Consider the following 18588-nt stretch of genomic DNA (forward strand, 5'->3'; position numbering starts at 1 on the left):
GCCATGAGGAAATATAACAGATCAATAAGCAAAGCAGCTTAAAGATCATGAATATTTATAGACAAAGAAATGTCAAGTTCTTTCATTTTTTGTGCTATTTCTGGGGAAGAATTCAGAGCCTAGGCACTCACCCAGATTTTTTATACTAAGGGCTAGTACTCTACTACTTGAACCAGAGCTCCACTTCTCGATTTACATGATTAGTTGGAAATAAGCGTCTCATCTTTCTTGCCCAGGCTGCATTTGAACCACAATTCTCAGATTTCAGACTTATGAGTACCTAGGTTTACAGGTAGAAACAAGCCACTGGTGTTCAGCTTCAAATTTTGTGACAAAAAAATATGAAGATGTTATATAACTGACAGAATATAAAATTAATTTATATTAAATTTCATAAAACGATGAATCTTGCTTTCACTGAAAAGTCATCTGACTGAAATGTTTTAGAATCTTGACAGTTAACTTGAATATAATGGATGCATCTTTTCTTAAAAGAAATTTGTGTTTAAGAATTCATGTAACAAAAACTACTTACAAATGATATATACATGTGCATATACACACACACACAACACATTGATAGGTATCTCAAGGCTTGAAAATTGCTTATAACCAGAAAATTTGTCTTACATTATGATAGTGCCAAATGAATAATATTAATAATAGCATCGATAAATAGTATTATTAGTGAAATATATTTTATTTATAAAAGAGACGCTATACTACTGTATGTGTCCTTTGAAAAAAGCAAATAATTAATTTGCAATTAAGTGTACTTTTCAACTGCTTTTTAGAAATAAAATTCTAAATTACAGCTTTTAAACTACAAATGTATAATACTGCAAATGCACAGGATATTGATATAGAAAAGTGTAAGATAAAGATAGCCATTAATTTTATTATAGAAAAAAATTCTGTCCACATAATATTAAGTTCTAAAGTCTTTGTAACTTTTTGTGACAGGTAATTTGCTTTTTAAATATGGTATTGGAATATGTGGCTAAAATAGTAACAGAATTTTAATTATAATAATACATTGGAGCCTGTTTCTAGTGGCTCACACACTCATAATCCTAGTTACTCAGGAGGCTGAGATCTAAGGACATAGTCTAGGGTCTCTAACCTAGTCAATCTCCGCCAAAAAAAGGACACAAGTAGTACAGCCCAAGTGGTACAGGATGAACCTTGATGAAAAAAAGGTACAGTGCTCAGGCTCTGAATTTAAACCCCAGGACTGGCACCAAAAGAAAACCAATAACAAGCCAACAAAAAGAAATGGAAATGATCTAATGTCTACTTCATATCTGAGAAACTTATAAATTAACATGTGGATTTTTCAAAAAATAGCTCATATATCCTCCAGGAACACCAACATTATTCCTTAGACAATTATTCTAGAAGTTATTCATAGAAAAAGCTCAGACAAAAATTTTAAAAAGAAGTATATACTTTATTATCTATTAAAAGTAATATGTGAACATGGAAAGTAAAATTCTTGATGCATTTGTTCAAAACATTTAATTTCAGAAATAACTTTATGAAGTACCCTATAGGAGTCCCTGTGAGCCCATGTGGCAGGACATGAAAAAACACAGTTAAATATTTTTCGATGAATATTAAAAATAATTCCATAATTCTACATTTTATGAATATAATTTATGGGTAGTTTTTATGAGAATAATGTTAACAGAAAATAAATATCAAGACATTAAAATTTAGCACAGAAAGTAATCTTATTTTAATGAAAAATCTAACACTTTTAATCTGGAAATGAAATGTCTGGCTCGTACTATTTGCCCATCTATAACTCTAATAAGGTATTGCCAAACTACTTTCCCCCACGGGGACAGTACCAATGTACATGACATTATGGGACAGTCCCTATTTCTTTATTTTTCTCAGAAAAACATACTCTTAGTACAAATCTTATGAAATGGCATCTCATACTGGTTTTAATTAGCATTTTTCTCTGCCATTTTGAAATATCTGTGGCCAGACAGGGTTCTGCAGAGAAACAGCAAAGTTGGGAACAAGGATGGGATGCTGGCATATTAAGATATTTATTATACAAAATTTTTCATTTACTTACACAGGCTGGTAAATACAATTTGTATAGTTAGTGAGCAGGCTAGAGATGCTTAAGAGAGCCTTGTACAGTTGAATTGTCAGTAGCCAAAGAACACGTTGCAGATAAAATTAAAAGCAGTATAGCATAGAATGTTTCTTATGAAACTTCAGTTTTATTCAATATATGCCTTCAACACTGAATGAGATTCAAGCACATCACACGGGGCACTCTACAAAGTCATATACTCAATCAGTTGAACATCTGAATAGTATATATACATGGAACAGAAAGCCTGAAAGGAACACACACACCCACACACACACACACCTAGAATAATGTTTGATCACATATCCACTACCTGTGGCCCAATGAAGATGACACAGAAAATTACCATTTCATCCAATTACTAACCATTTGTGTCATTTGCTTAGAGATACATATTTATTATGCATTGAGTAATTTTTATGTTGACTATCTTTTACTTACAAATACTTACAAATGGGTATTAAAAATAAAGAGTGGGAGAAGATCTTCACTAACCATACAACAGACAAAGGTCACATATCTAAAATATATCAACAGCTCAAAAAATTCAACCACTCCAAAACTAATCTCCAAAGAAACAGCCATCCCATTAAAAGATGGGCCAAAGACCTAAAGACAGACTTCTCTGAAGAAGAAAGAAGAATGGCCTATAGACACATGAAGAAATGCTTCACATCTCTTATCATAAAAGAAACGCAAATCCAAACAACTCTAAGATTCCATCTCACTCCAGTATTTCACCTTGTTATCTGATACATTTTCTATATGCTTAATTGGTTATTTGAAATAGGAGAAGGTAGGGGGGAAATCAAGTTGTGCGGGGGGAGGGAGAGAGGGAAATGGGGACCATGACATGAGAAAGGGTATCAATATTTGTGAAGTAAAGTACCTTCTATCTGGTGAATATAACTCTTCTATTAATTTCAATAAAAATATATGAAAAATAAATAAAGTATGGGGACCAAGGGTTTGACCTAGTGGTAGAATGCTTGCCTAGCATGCACGAAGACCCAGGTTCGATTCTTCGGTACCACATACCTAGAAAAAGTGGTACTGAGGCACCAGTGGTAGAGCTCAAGCCTTGAGAAGTCCAAGGACAGTGCTCAGGGCCTGAGCTCAAGCCCAGGACTGGCAATCAATCAATCAATCAATAAATAAATAAATATTTTAATGTGGCAATAGAAAGTAAAATGCCTATCATCCTTACACATTTTAAATGGTAACTATATTTACAGTGTATATATTAGGAGACATTCTGAGTAAAATTATTTTTATTTCATTTTATTATGTTTATGTCGTTATGAAAAGGAGTTTGCATTCATAAACTGTTAAGTGACATTTTTTGATCACTCCTCCATTTCAACATTCCCACTTATCCCTATACTCATACTTTCCCTCAATGGTTTTTAATATTGTAGAAGACACATGGGATTCTTGACTATTTTCTCCCCAACTTCTCCCCTTCATTGGTTAGTCTTATCCTCTCCCCTTGAGCCCATCCCACCCCTTTGGAGTACACACTTCTCAGTGTTTTATTTTGCTAAATTTTTATTTTGATTAAGGTATTACATACACTATTTGATTGCTTCCTTGAATCCTCTGTATTTTAATGTATTTGTATTCCCTTCCGTACATCCCAACATACTTATGAGTTTATAAGCTAAATCTAACTTACACATATAAAGGGAAATATGCAAACAGTACCTCTCTGGGCCCGACTTCACTTAATTTTGACCATATTTTTCCATTTCTTTAAAAATTGATACAGTATCATTCTTTCGAGCAGATGAGTAAAGTTTCCATTGTGTATATATACCACAAGGGACACCTGGGCTGATTCTATACTTTGGCTGTGGTGAACAGTTTTACAACAAACAGTTGGGCTGGTAGATTTTCTGTATCCTAGTGTGTAATCTTTTGTGTAAATGTTCACTAGTGGTATTGCCGGATTATAGGGTAGTTCTACATTTAGTTTTATGAGAAACCTTCACACTGCTTTCCAGGGTGGTTAAAGTAGTTTACATTCCCACAAGCAGTGTAGCAGGGGCCAATTTTGGCTATATCCTTGCAGCAAATCAGAGACTTGATAAGTGGGACTGAATTGAACTAAAAGTTTAACAAGCTAAATCGAAAGCCTACAGAATGGGAGAAATTTTTTACCACCTGCACATGAGACAATAGCCTAATATCCAGGATACATAGTGATTTTAAAAACTTTAATCCTCAAAAACCAACAACCCAATTAATAAATGGGATAAGCTAAATAAAACTTCTGAAGAAATAAAAAATGACCAATAGACACATGAAAAAATGCTCAACATCTCTAATCATAAAAGAAATGTAAATCAAAACAACACTCAATTCTACTTCACCCAGTCTAGAATAGCCATTATCAAAAATAGTAACAGTGAAATAATTTTAAAATGAAAATATTTTCCTTTGAAAATCTGGGTGAAGAAATAATAAGGTTTGGCAGGGAGCATGGTCTAGTGGTAGACTGCTTGCCCAGCATGGACAAAGCCCTGCATTCCATTTCTTGGTACCACATACACAGATAAGGCCAGAAATGGTACTGTGGCTCAAGTGGTAAAGCACTAGCCTTGAGCAAAACTGCCCTGAGTTCAAGCCCCAGGACAGGCAAAAAAAAAAAAAGTTACATTGCTTAACAGACGGTTATGATAATTTGAACAAATGATTGAATGATTGAGTGAATAATAGGGAAATTTAACAAAGTATCACTTGTTTGCATGATAAGATTTAGAGCACTGATTGTGTGCAGTACAGTAAGAATGCTTAGAATCCTATCAAAAATTAGTATTTTTTTCTTTGGTGTGATACTGGAGTTTGAATTCAGGGCCTGGACACTGTCTCTTTTTTTCACTCAAGACAGGCATTCTATCACTGAAACCACAGCTCAATTTATAGCTTTTTTGGTGGTCAACTGGAGGTGAGAATCTCATGTTCTTTCCTGCCTGAGCTAGCTTTGAAACAAAATCCTCAGATTTCAACCTCTTTAATATCTAGGACCACAGGCATGAGCCATTACCACCCACACAAAACAAAAATCATTTGAATCTGCATTTTAAACAGTGAAAATGGAAACTGCAAGTTAAGCATCCCATTCCAAGGTCACTACAAAAATTGAAAATTCAATTACACCTTAAAAATTCATTTTATGATGCCCATGTTATTGTTATAGTACAATAACAGCACTAGAAAAGAAATTCCAAAAGACAGCAATGAGAGAGAATACCCTTGCTGGCTTGAAACCACGTTTTTCAAAGGAAGAATATGAAAAAGACATGCATGGACAAGGGCAAAGAAAAGCAGAATGCCACAGCAAAGGATATATATTTTAAAGAAATCCAACTCTAAAAGGTCAAGGGATAAACAGAGGGAAAGACTATGGATTTAAAAGATTAGGACAGATTATTCTGACTGGCATGATGAGCACAGTAGGTAGACCTGAGGTCAACTCACAAGAAAGGCAGTAATTGTTATGTGTACACTTGTAGTAGGAAAATCTTCAAAGAGAAAAGGGCAGCTGCAAAATAGACTTATAGCATATGAAATACAAATAATTCACAATAAAGCTTCGTATCTAACTAGTAATGCAGCATTTACAACAGCTTTCACATATATTGCATATTCTCAGTAAAAATGACATTGTCCCCATGGGGACAAAAAATTAAGTTCACAAAGTTGGGGTGATAAATCAATATAATCCAATAGTTATAACCCCCTGATAGTCTACAGAGTATATACATAGCCACCAAGTATATCTATGTATACTATGAATTAAAATTTCATGAGGAAAGAGATAACAACTGAGAGACTTTCTTTTTTTTGTAAGTTGACTGTGAGGATTGAACTCTGGGTCTTGGCGCTATCCCTGACCTCCTAAGCTCAAGACTAGTGCTCTACCACTTGGAGCCACACAACAGGGCCACTTATGGTTAACTGGACTTTTGTACCCAGGCTGGCTTTGAACCTCAATCTTCTTATCTTAGCCTCCTGAGTAGCTAGGATTTAGGTATGAGCCACCAGCACCCAGCTCTGAGAGACATTATTTTTAACAAGCCATTTAAAAAAAACAAAGGTTTTTGTTTTTTGTTTTTTTTTAAGGTTCAGAAACACTGACATAACTAGTATACAGTAAGCTAGGATTATAGATGTGAGCCACCAGCATCTTATACTTATGTCATTTTAGGCCAAAAAAAAGGACTCATGTTTATACTATGAGTGGCATGGAAAGCTACTCGTAACTTTAAAATAGGTGATGACAAGATAATTTACCCTGTACAAGTATCACACATTGCTCAACAGAGCAAAAGCACTAAGAAGTTGGTCCAACTTTAGAAAGACCAAGAACTCAAATACATGTTAATCCTGGAAATATTAATGACAACTGAATATTGGACAGATAAATAGGAGATAAAAGCACTAAGTGCTGGTGACTCAAACCTGTAATCCTAGCTGAGATCTAAGCACTGTGGTTTGATCCCAGCTGAGGCAATAAAGTCTGTGACACTCTTATCTTTAAAAACTACTCAGAAATAGCTGGAAATGGCATTGTGGCTCAAGTGGTAGAGTGCAGGCCTTGAGCAAAGCAGCTCAGAGACAGTGCCCATTCCCTAAGTTCAAGGCCCAGGACTGGCCCAGAAACAAAACAAAAACAAACAAGATAAAAAGGAAAAAATCACCTAAACGTAAAAGAAATTCAACTGCAAAAGTTTAGTAAAGCCAGGTAATGATGGCTCATGCACGTAACCATAGCTATTGAGTAGGCTAGTATCTTTTTTAACCTAAGTAACAAGGGCAGCACTGTATTCCTTAAAATCTGAGATGAGGTTTTTTTATAATGGCAAGGGGAGGTAAATGAATAGTAGGTATATACTGGTCTTTCTTCCCTAAGGAGTGAAGCAAGAAAATATAAAAAAGCAATAACATTATTTTAAAATTTGTATGATAGTACAGAATGTAGATTGTGCATCTTTCTAAGTGTATTTTCATCCTTGAAGAAACAAACAATAATGTTTCTAACCAAGAAAAAATTCAATGACAGATTCAAAAAAAAATAAGTTATAAAATATCAACATTTTCTTCATTAAAAACCAATCAGATACATAAAAAGATACTCCTCTACTTGGCAAGGATAAATGTTACTTAAATTTTACTAAATATGTATGTTTATTTGTATAAGTCAATGGAAAAGAAAACTTAAACTAGAACTGAAAATGGACCTTAGATTCAAATTAACAACTTTTTACCTATTCCTTTGGTAGTACTTGCAAAATCTGTAACAAACTATCACTTGATTATCTTCCCACAAGATACTGGATTTTCTCTTAACACTTCACTGAGGTAGTGTATCTGCCATAACACCTCTGCTCCTCTGCAGCACTTAAGGAGAAAAGGCAAAAAGAAAGCAAATGATGTTGGTGTTACAACTCATGAGCATTCAATTAACTATACACTGTAAACCATTTTTAACTGTTGCACTACAAGCATCTGATGCAATCTTAAATTTAGGTTTTTCTTTAAAGAAATTAATATACTGTAAGATTTTTCAGTCTTGCTGAGTACAATGTCTCACGTTTGCAATCCTCGATACTAAGGAGGCTGAGATCTGAGGATGTAGGTTCTTAGCCAGCCAGGGCACTAAATACTCTTATCTCCAATTAACCACTAGAAAATGGGAAGTGGGGCTGTGGTTCAAGGGGTACGGCAGCAGCCTAGACCAGGAGGGCTCAGGAAGGATGCTTCAGGCCTAGAGGTAGGGTGATAGCCTGGAGCTGAAGAGCTTAGAGTCCAAGTTCCATGACCAACAACAATTAAAAAAAATTATTCAGTTTTAACTGATCATAGGCATTAGTTAATAGTAATGGACAAGCTCTGTTTAAAATAAAGCATTGTACTTCAATGTTTTTTTTAATGACTTTTTTAAAAAAGTGTTTCATAATCTTTAAATAGTTGTACAAAGGGGTTACCATTCTACAAAAGCTTATGAGTACAGAGCATATTAATCAGTGTTATACCTCTCAGTATTTTCAGACATTCTCAACCTACTTTTTCTGTTGCTTTTCTTAATTTTGCAATATATACAAAGAATTCTTGACTGTAGTAAATTCCCATGCAAGTAGTTACAATAAATTAACTGAAGTATAATAGAGAGCTCTACAGAGCGCTCAAATAGCATCATTTTTTAAAAGACTAGGTGAAAGCCCAACAAAATCAACACTAAGAAATGGGTACATACAAGAGGAGGGGAGAAGTTAATGGGACAGGGGCAATAAATGAAGAGGTGTTTGCTTTGTTTTTTAGGAAAGTAGAATACTAAATTATAAGCTTTGAAAGGGAATTCTATTTTAATTCTATTTGGAATCCCTCAAGAGAAGCAAAAATGCTATTTTTAACTCTACCTACTTGATATATACAGACTTCTAAATTATGCTAATATAAAGTTCAAACTGTCTTCCGTGCAATTATTAAATTAAGATGGAACGAATTAGTCTACCTGTCTGTAATAATGTTCAGAGAAATGTGGTGACCTACATGCATAAACAGTGAATTCAAGTTTGAAAAATTAAAGAGAAGGAAGTTTACATGCTTCTTTCCCACTCAATTCATTCACAAATGTACCTTCCAGTGGGTTTATTCAAGTGTTCCTGTTCCTCAGTGTCAGAGTGCTTGGATACAAACATTCCAGAGAGTAGTTAGGCCCACCTAGTACTTCTGTGACCTTGCCATAGGTTAAAGTTTATTCAGCCTCAGTTGAAAAGCATATTACAACGAAACTGCTGAAAAATGTTCACTTGCAAGTGAAATTTTGTATCTTCTACCTATAATTTCAATGGTGCCATGTGTTCTGTGATACTTAAGGGCCTGTCAATGTTTCCATTATAAACTCTGGTTTTCAGAGGTTTCTATCTTGGCCTATAAAAATAGATTCTGGATTGTAACTTGGCATACAAAGTACTGGTATCAACCCAAGAGAACAGTTTTTGTTCCAAAGACTAAAATAAAAATCTGTTTAGTAGTTTTAAGTTAACAAAATGTAAAAGAATGTAGAAGAGAGAAAATACAGAATGTTTTTTGAAAACACATACACACATATACAGACACACAAAGAATTCTAATGTTCTATGTCTTAGTGATTTGTTTGAAATTTCAAACTTATTTCACAAAAAAAAGCCTATGGTACTGTGTAAATGAAAAACCTGAAGAATTTTAAGTAAAAACATTAACTTAATTACTAAAGGGTAATAAATTTTATACAAAAAATAATTAAAACCATGTAAGTAAATCCCAATCATGCCCATATTTGAGGTTAACTGGAAAAAAATGACTTCTAGTAAATCAAAACTATTTCAAAGACAGGATTTAATTTTTAACTAATAACTAAATATATATTTCAGATTAGTATCTTAGATCATATCTTCAATGTATGAAGAAGTTTATAAAACATATTACAACTTGAATGTGAGAAATTGAAAGGAGTCTATCATATACTCTGTTAAAACAACACTAGTTTTCTGTGCATTTCTACTACCATAATAGATATGGTTTCTTCAAAAATGTTATGCCATAGTTTCATTTTTAATAAGCATACAACAAATTTACATCTCTTTAAAAGCATGTAACACAGATTATTTGGAAGTAGCCATCAAAACTATGAATACTCACTTGTGGCCCAGCCCTAGACATTTGTGGACTCTCAATTAGGTTCTACCACAAATGAAAAGAAGTTATTTGTGAAAAATTACACTGCATCTGTAATAGGTCCAGACTATTTTTTTCTGTCATTATTCCCTGAACAATACAGTATAATAACTGGCACTGACACTGAACTAAGTTTTGTAATGTAGAGATGACTTAAAGTATATAGGAAAATGTGTGTAATGTAACAATGAATACTACACTACTATGCAGGAAAATTTGATTTTGTAATCTGCATCAGGTCCTGAAAGCAGTCTCTTTAACAATGAAGGAAAACTATCCTTCATTAAAAAATATTTTTCTATTTTGGTAAATATATATATTCAATTTTACCTACGAAAGTGTATATTTTAGACATTAAGTATATTCATAATGGTATACAACCATTACCACAATATCTCTATATACTTCTCTTTCTATAAAACCAAAAATCTGCATCTATTAAGCAATAAGTACCCACTGCCAAACTCTGGAAATCACCATTCTGTTTTTGGTTGCAATGATTTTTGTGAATCATTTATTTATTTCACTTACCATACAGACTAAAAGACTCCATGATGTAGAATATGTCAGAACTGCTTTTTCAAGTGGAGTAATATTCAAATCCTCTATGTAATATATTTTGCCTATTTTTCATCTGGTGAGAGGCACAATATATTTTAGGTATTGGAAATAATGCTGTTGTGTGATTGGATATACATTTTCTATATTCAAGACCCTGTTTTCAGTTCTTTCAAAATATTAACCCAAAATGAAATTACTGGGGCTGGGAGTTTGGCCTAGTGGTAGAGTGCTTGCCTAGCATGCATGAAGACCTGGGTTCAATTCCTCAGTACCACATACATAGAGAAAGCCAGAAGTGGTTCTGTGGCTCAAGTGGTACAGTTCTAGCCTTGAGAAAGCCCATGACAGTGCTCTGGCCCTGAGTTCATGCCCGGACTGCCAAAAAAAAACAAAAAAGAAACAAAAAAAAAAAAGAAAAAATGAAATTACTGCAGGCTGTGACTTGAATGTAAGTGCTACCTCAAAAAACCAGGGTGGAATCTAATTGCCATTGCAACAACATTTGAAGGTGGGACAGACTAGTAGTTTGAGTCATTAATAGCATCCTTTCTCTGGACTGAAATCTTTGCCCTCTCAGCCTCTATTAATTCTTTCATTTTTTCTTTTCCTTTCATCCAATGTTACTCTGATGAAATAGCAAGTGGCTTTCACTGAATATAAGCCACCTGATTTTGGAATTTCCATCCTCCAGAATAATAACCAAGAATGAGTCTGTTCTCATTATCAATCAGTATTAAGTGTTGTGCTAACACAACAGAAAATTACTAAGATACTGTATCATACATTTTATTCATTGTTAAGGAGGCATCATAGAATCTACTGTATCAAAACAATTTCACATTTCAAGCGAGAGTACACCGAACTCCAATTTTGGCACATACTTGTCAACACTTACTTTTTTTACATTACCCACTATAATGAAAAACAGCTTAGTACTTACTATCTCATTGTAGTTTTGATTTCCATTTCTCTAATGATTACTGGTAAGCATTGCAAACTTATTTCCATTTGTATATCTGCTTTGAAGAAAATAGTCTCTAAATATTACTATTAATCTTTTATCACACCTATAAGTTCTTTTAATCAACTTATGGTTCTCAATTTAATATACTTGTTGGGGCCTGACCTCCATCTCTGAGGCCCGATTCTGGCTCAGCGGCAATTAAAGGGCTTTGACCAGGCATTCACTCCTTGCATACCTCTCTTGAGGCATCTCTGTGTACGTGACTCGATTGAAACCCTCGCAGCTTCGCGGGTCTCACAGCAGCGAAAATCTCACGCGCTTTCCCGCACCTGTCCTGCCCAGTACCTGAAAGCCCCACCCAGACCCTTAGTGGTAGCACAGAGGCCCTCTTCCTATTGGCAACCTTCCCAGTGCCCACCTTCTCCTACCCTAACAGTATATAACTAATTGTCTGACGCAATAAAGGCATGAGAGCATCAGAGAACATGAGAGAACAGCAGAGCAGATCAGCATAGAGATCTGATGCTCTTTCATGGTTAACACTGCTTCTGACTCAGCATGGTTTTTTCTTCCCAGGTAATTGGGGGAGGGCTGGGTCATTGACACTTAACCATCTAGCTTGGCTCCCTGGGGACTACAGGCTGGCCCCATGTGTCCCTCCCCGTTCCATTCCCTTGTTGCTGCCCCAGAGAGGAGCAACAATACTGACCCTTTCTTTTTATGTGAGGCGTTCTAAATTTTCTTTTAGTCCGATTTATCTTTTTTTGAAATCTGTGCCATTACTGTCATACTCAAGCAGAGCATCTGGTTGTGTTTTCTTCTAAATATTTAAAATTTGGGGTCTTATATTTGTTATTGATCCATTTTCAATTAATTTTTATAAATGGTTTTAAGTAATGGCTAAACTACTTTAGTTTGCAGTTTTCTCAAGACCACTTGTTGAAAGACAATAGTATCCCCCATTGAGTGCACCAATACCCCACAACATCATTTCCGACTTTTTGGGTGTATGTAATACTGAGAAACTGAACCCAGGGCTTTATGCATGCTAGGTAAGCACTCTAGCACTAGGCCATAATCCCAGACCCAAGATGCTGAATTTTTTATCAAATGTTTTCCTGCATCAATAGAGATGATCATGTGATAAATTACTTTCTCTTACTGTTGTATATTATAGTGATCAAACTTTCATATGATTAATCATCTTTGCATTCCAGGAATAAATTCTAACGCATGGTCAAAATGCATAATCGTTTGAATATCCTGCTCAATTAGGTATGCTAGTGTTTCACTGAGGAATGTTATATCAATATTTATATATTCATTCTTTCTGACCTTAAAAATTCTATTTTTTTCATATATTTTATTGTAATAAATAGAAGGGTTACATGTATTTGCCAGATAGAAGGTGCATTAATTCATATACATTGATACCCTTTCTCATGTCTTGGTCCCCATTTCCCTCCCCCCCACCCCTACCCCTCATCTTGTTTTCCCCCTTCCCTATCCTATTTCAAATAACCAAATACAAATATATCCAATATATCAGAAAACAAAGTGAAATACTGTAACAATATGAGATAACCAAGGGACAGCAAAAGAGATGAGAAATAACATAGTACATTAAGGACAACAATCACTCATTATATGGCTTTTGCTTCTATATCCTTGAGGTCCTTTCATTTAGCGTCATACTATATGGCCTTATGTATCTAGGTTTTGCTCTATTGCAAGTCTCTGCTAGGAGAGCCCAAGGTTTCTACTGATTATGACAAATGAGGGAAACCACTGAGCCTATGTTCCTTTGAGTCTGGCTTATTAAAACTTCTATTTTTTTAGGCACCTATACTGTGGATATATTTGTCTAACAATAAAATTGTATGCTTATTAGAAAATTCAATAGATTTTTGCTTTGTTTTATGTAGTGGTCTGGGTGATAAAGTCAGAGTCAGGGAACTGTCCTGGAACTTTTTTTTTTTTTTTTTTTGCTCACTTCTAATGCTCTACCACAGTGGGACCGTAGCTCCACTTCTGGCCTTTTCCTGGTGAACTGAGTCTTATGTACTTTCCTGTCATGGCGGTCTTCAAACCACTATCCTCAGATCTCATCCTCCTAAATAGCTTGGATTATAGATGTAAACCACTGGTTCCCAGCTCAGTTTTTTTGTGTGTATTATTTTTTAATATATTTTTATTGTAATTAATAGAAGGGTTACATGATATTTGCCAGATAAATGGTGCCTTAATTCCCACACATTGATACCCTTTCACATGTCATGGTCCCCATTTCCCTTCCCCCCTCCCCCACCCCTCATCTTGTTTCCCCCTCCCCTGTTCCCTATCCAATTTCAGATAACCAAATACAATTATATCCGATATATCAGATAACAAAGTGAGATAGTGTAACAATATGAGATAACCAAGGGACACCAAAAGAGATGAGAGATAACATAGTACCTTAAGAACAACAATCATTCATTATATGGCTTATGTTTACAACATATTTTAAATGACAAGTTTAACAAACAATTGTTCAAGGAGGAAATCTCTAATTACATTCTCTGGGACTTAGTCTTTAGAACTTAATCAAAATTAGGCTAACGGTTTGTATGTCATAGAAACATATCAGTTTATGAAATAAAACATTATGATTATAGAGTCATAGGTTTTTTTGTCTATATAGTTATGTTTGTATTTCCACTACCATGTCCATTGCTTTGGGTATGCAGTTATTGAGTCCTCGCTCTTGTACACTTTGGATTTAATAACCGCATATTAAGGATACCATGCGCCTTTTGTTCCTTAGGTCTTGACTTGTCTCACTCAGCATGATTCGCTCTAGATTCATCCACTTCCCTGCAAATGCCATTATTTTATCTTGTCTGTTGGCTATGTAGAATTCCATTGTGTATATACCACATTTTCTGTAACCATTCATCTGCAGTAGGGCATCTGTATTGTTTCCATCACCTGGCGATTGTGAATAGTGCAGAGATGAACATAGCTGAGCAGGTGTCTTTATAATATCCTGGATCATGCTGTTCAGGACAGATGCCCAGAAGTGGTATGGCGGGATCATAGGGAAGGTCTATTTTTAGTTCTTTAAGGAACCTCCACACTGCTTTCCAGAGTGGCTGAACTAGTTTACAATCCCACCAGCAGTGCAGTAGGGTTCCTTTTTCTCCACAACCCCGCCAGCAACTGTCATTGTCTGAGTTCAAAATCTTGGCCATTCTTGTTGGGGTAAGGTGGTATCTTAGGGTTGTTTTTATTTGCATTTCCTTTATGACCATAGATGATGAACATTTTCTCATATGTTTTTCTGCCATTTTAATCTCTTCTTCTGATAGGTCTCTCTTTAGTTCCCTTGCCAATTTAGTGAATGGTTTATTGGGTTTTGGGGGGTTTTACAGGGAGTTCCCTGTAGATACTGGATATTAAGCATTTGTCAGATGTATTGTTGGTGAATATCTTTTCCCAGTTGGTTGGCTGTCTCTCTACTTTTGCAATTATGTTTTTATCTGTACAGAAACTTTTTACTTTTAGGTAGTCCCATTTATCGAGTCTCTCTCTGATCTGTTGTGACCCTGAGATTCTGTTCAGGAATCTGTTGCCTGTGCCTATGAGTTCCAGTGTCTCTCCTACATTATCATGTAGCAATTTCACGGTTTCCAGTCTGACGTTGAGGTCTTTGATCCACTTTGAGTTAATGCTTGTGCATGGCGAAAGGCTAGGGTCAATTTTTAGTTTTCTGCATGTGGCTGCCCAGTTTTGCCAGCACCAATAATTGAATAGACTGTGCTTGTTCCATTGTATATCTTTGGCTCCTGTCAAATACAAGTTGGCTATAGGTATATGGTTCTATTTCTGGGTCTTCTATTCTGTTCCACTGATGTTCTGGTCTGTTTTTGTGCCAGTACCAAGCAGTTTTTGTTACTATGGCTCTATACTAGAGTTTGAAGTCTGGTATTATAATACCACCAGCATTGCTCTTTTTGCCTAGAATTGTTTTGGCTATTCTAGGCCTTTTCTTGTTCCATATGAATCTTTGGATTATATCTTCAATTTCCATAAAGAATGTCTTTGGGATTTTGATGGGGATTGCATTGAATTTGTATATCACTTTGGCAGTATAGCCATTTTCACTATGTTGATTCTCCCTAGCCATGAGCATGGGGTGTCTTTCCATTTCCTAGTGTCCTCTTTAATTTCTTTCAAAGTTCCTATCAGAGATTTACATAAATTATAATACATTATGTGTTGGAATTACTATAGAGCTATCTAAGGCAAAAACGGAGAGAATACATATACTTGTATTTGTCTTTATATGCATAAAGCAATTCCAGAAAGACAAACAATACAAAAAAATTAATAATTCCTTACAAAAACAATGTAATAAATTGCGGTGGCATTCCTAATAAAGTTCAGCATCAAACAGTATAACCAAAAGAAAATAAGTAATGAAGAAAATACAATGTTCTACTAATATAAGAAATAAAAGTAATTATGTAAGTTACTATACTACTATACATACAGTGCAATAGTTATCAACTTGTATATACAATAATCACCTATATACAATAGAATCACCTAGAAATATTATAAGCTATCTCTGAACTCTACTCTCAAAATTTCTAAATTATGACTTGAATGAGGCCTAAGAAGTCACTGTTGCTCAAAAATGCTACAAACCACATTTTGAGAATAACTGTTCTAATTACCTCTTCAAATTTACATGCAAAAATTCAACTGCTATTGCAAGATTAATGTAGTTCAATTAATTTTAACAATTATTCAATAATTTGTTTTCAAATTTAAGAAGTTTGGATAGAATATGATTTACCCCAAACATGGTGAATAAAAGAAGAATGGGAGACAAAGGGATTTTTTAACAGACTCTTAACTTTCTATTTCTGACACTAGATAGAAACCAGTGCAGTGATTAATTGACAAATTGTGTATATAAGATGAAAGATAATAAACTGAGTTAAAGTACAAATTATGGCACAAAGTATTCATTTCAAGGGGACAAAGAACTGTGGTTTCGTAGTGACATTAACTATAGAATTAGCCTACTTAGTTTAAAATTAATTGGATTATGTCACTAGCCTGTGGTTTGTATTAAACCACATTCACCTCAACAAAGCTGCTATGGGTTCAGAATTCCATTTTTGCCTATTTCTAATGGTGAAGTCCTAATTCCCACTGTTACAGGGCAGGTGTTAAAATAACAAATAGGTCTTGGATTAAAATGATACAATTGAAGTAATACCTAATACAAGCCACTCACTAGTGGCTCATGCCTATAATCCTACTAAGGAGGTTTAGACTCTACATCATGATTATAAGCCAGCCTGTGCCAGAAAGTTTGAGATTTTTATTTCACTAACAAGAAGTTTGAAACAGAGTTGTGGTTCACATGGTAGAGGACTAGCCTTAAGAAAAACAAACAGCAACAAAACCCTACAGTGTTCAGATGCCGAGTTCAAGGCCCAGCACTCAAACCCCCCCCAAAAAAAACCAAAACAAACACCTAATACAATAAACTTTGCTTTATCACACAATGGCAAATTTTGGATATGTTCACAGGAAGTCTATGTGAAAATAGCCTTCTATAAGCCAAAAAGAGAATTTTGTCAGAAATTATCCTTTATAGAGAATATGGCTATTTATCCATATAAAATTAATAGCATTTGGGTCGCAAGTTTGGCCTAGTGGTAGAGTGTTTGTCTAGCATACTGAACACCCAGGTTCGATTCCTCAGTACCACATACATAGAAAAGCCAGAAGTGATAAATGTAGCTAGTGGTAGGGCACTACCCTTGAGGAAAGCCCAAGGACATTGCTAAGGCCCCGAGTGCAAGACCCAAGACTAGCAAAACATAAATTAAATAAATAAAATTAACAATATTCAACTTCTAGGGATAAATAACTGTAACCAGCAAATATTATGTAGGAGTTCCCTTCCACTTTCTTTTCCTCTCAACAGTTACATGGTTTAGGAATCCAACCAGACTACTGTCTTTCCTCTATTATATCATGGGTAAATTTTACAACTCCAAATACTACTAAGGTGGAAAAGAATACTTCTTGATCAACTTATATATAATATTCTAGTGTCATCAGTATTTTTTAGGCCTTAGAACATCTCTTATTAGTCTCAAAATTAAGTGTTTCCATAACCAGTCACACACACACACACACACACACACACACACACACACACACACACACACACACACACACTACTTCTGCCTTTTAACAGTTCCAATCAGTAGCAGATCTAGGTGTAATCAACAGCAGCAGGGGGCTTTAAGAAGCAAAACAAAACAAAAACAGTAGGAATCTTTACTGGAATACAGTAATTGATACAAGAATATTATAGACTATTTCAATCCAAGTTAACTTAACACATTAGGTTAAAAGCAGAAAAGAAATCAAATGATAACATTTAAGTATCTGAGAAGATAATGTATTATAAACACTTAATAAAGTTAAAATGAAAAGGGATGATTAGCAAAATGAATTGCATCAGTCTCAGATATTTTGTCCATTAGTTAACAGATTACAGCCCTCCCTTATTGCTATCATAATTTCATCATCATATTTCAAAAACATTTAACTATCTCCAAGAATAACTGGCAATATTCTTATTCCTCTTAAGAAACATGTAAATTTTATCAGCAACATCAGGATAATATTAAAATGTAATTTTAGCAAATATCCTCAATTTTTCCATTCTCCTGTTTTTGATACCTTACCCTAGACTGTATGGCTATGAAGTGCATGCCTGGTGCCACTCAACAACATACAAGTAGCACAACTGTACATTTAGAAGAAAAATCAAAAGCCAATGTTAGCATGATATAATGAGTAAAAATTTAAACTCTACAAAAATTCATAAATGGAAGTGTTACCATAGTAACAACCATACTACACACAAATAGCTGATTTCATAAAATAGTTCTATAGCTATTTACTATAATAGGTACAACAAGACATCTACAACTGCCCCAACCAACTTCTACTTCTTCAGTCTGTCAACCAAACCAAAATATGAAATATGTAACTGGCAACTTGTAATTTCACTAGCAATTCCTTTACATTTTATAAAACAAAAATTAAAGTTTTTTAATATTTAATGTGTCTAGTTATGAAGCTCTGTACCAGAAATATTCCAATCTACTGTTAGAACTTTACACAATATTAAGCAGTTTTAAAAAAGAAT

At 34.6% G+C, this 18588-nt stretch overlaps 1 protein-coding gene across 10 annotated transcripts in view; it reads right to left on the reverse strand.

Moving 5' to 3' along the window:
* Tbc1d5 (TBC1 domain family member 5) overlaps positions 1-18588 on the reverse strand; it is a 429644-nt gene that overhangs the window by 295559 nt on the left and 115497 nt on the right. For 4 of the 10 annotated variants that reach the window (XM_090321894.1, XM_090321925.1, XM_090321933.1 and 1 more), the window contains exon 3: positions 7384-7516. The exons of 4 other annotated variants lie outside the window; for them this stretch is intronic. The gene's annotated coding sequence lies outside the window, so the exon portion shown is untranslated. Of the gene's footprint in view, positions 1-7383; positions 7517-11336; positions 11399-11595; positions 11751-18588 lie in introns of those variants that run through there. 2 more of the 10 variants (XM_090321912.1, XM_090321919.1) reach the window with 2 other exon arrangements.

The sequence above is a fragment of the Megascapheus bottae genome, chromosome 2 (genome assembly GCF_031878675.1).
Source record: "Megascapheus bottae isolate mThoBot1 chromosome 2, mThoBot2.hap1, whole genome shotgun sequence".
In the NCBI taxonomy this organism is placed as follows: Eukaryota; Metazoa; Chordata; class Mammalia; order Rodentia; family Geomyidae; genus Megascapheus; species Megascapheus bottae.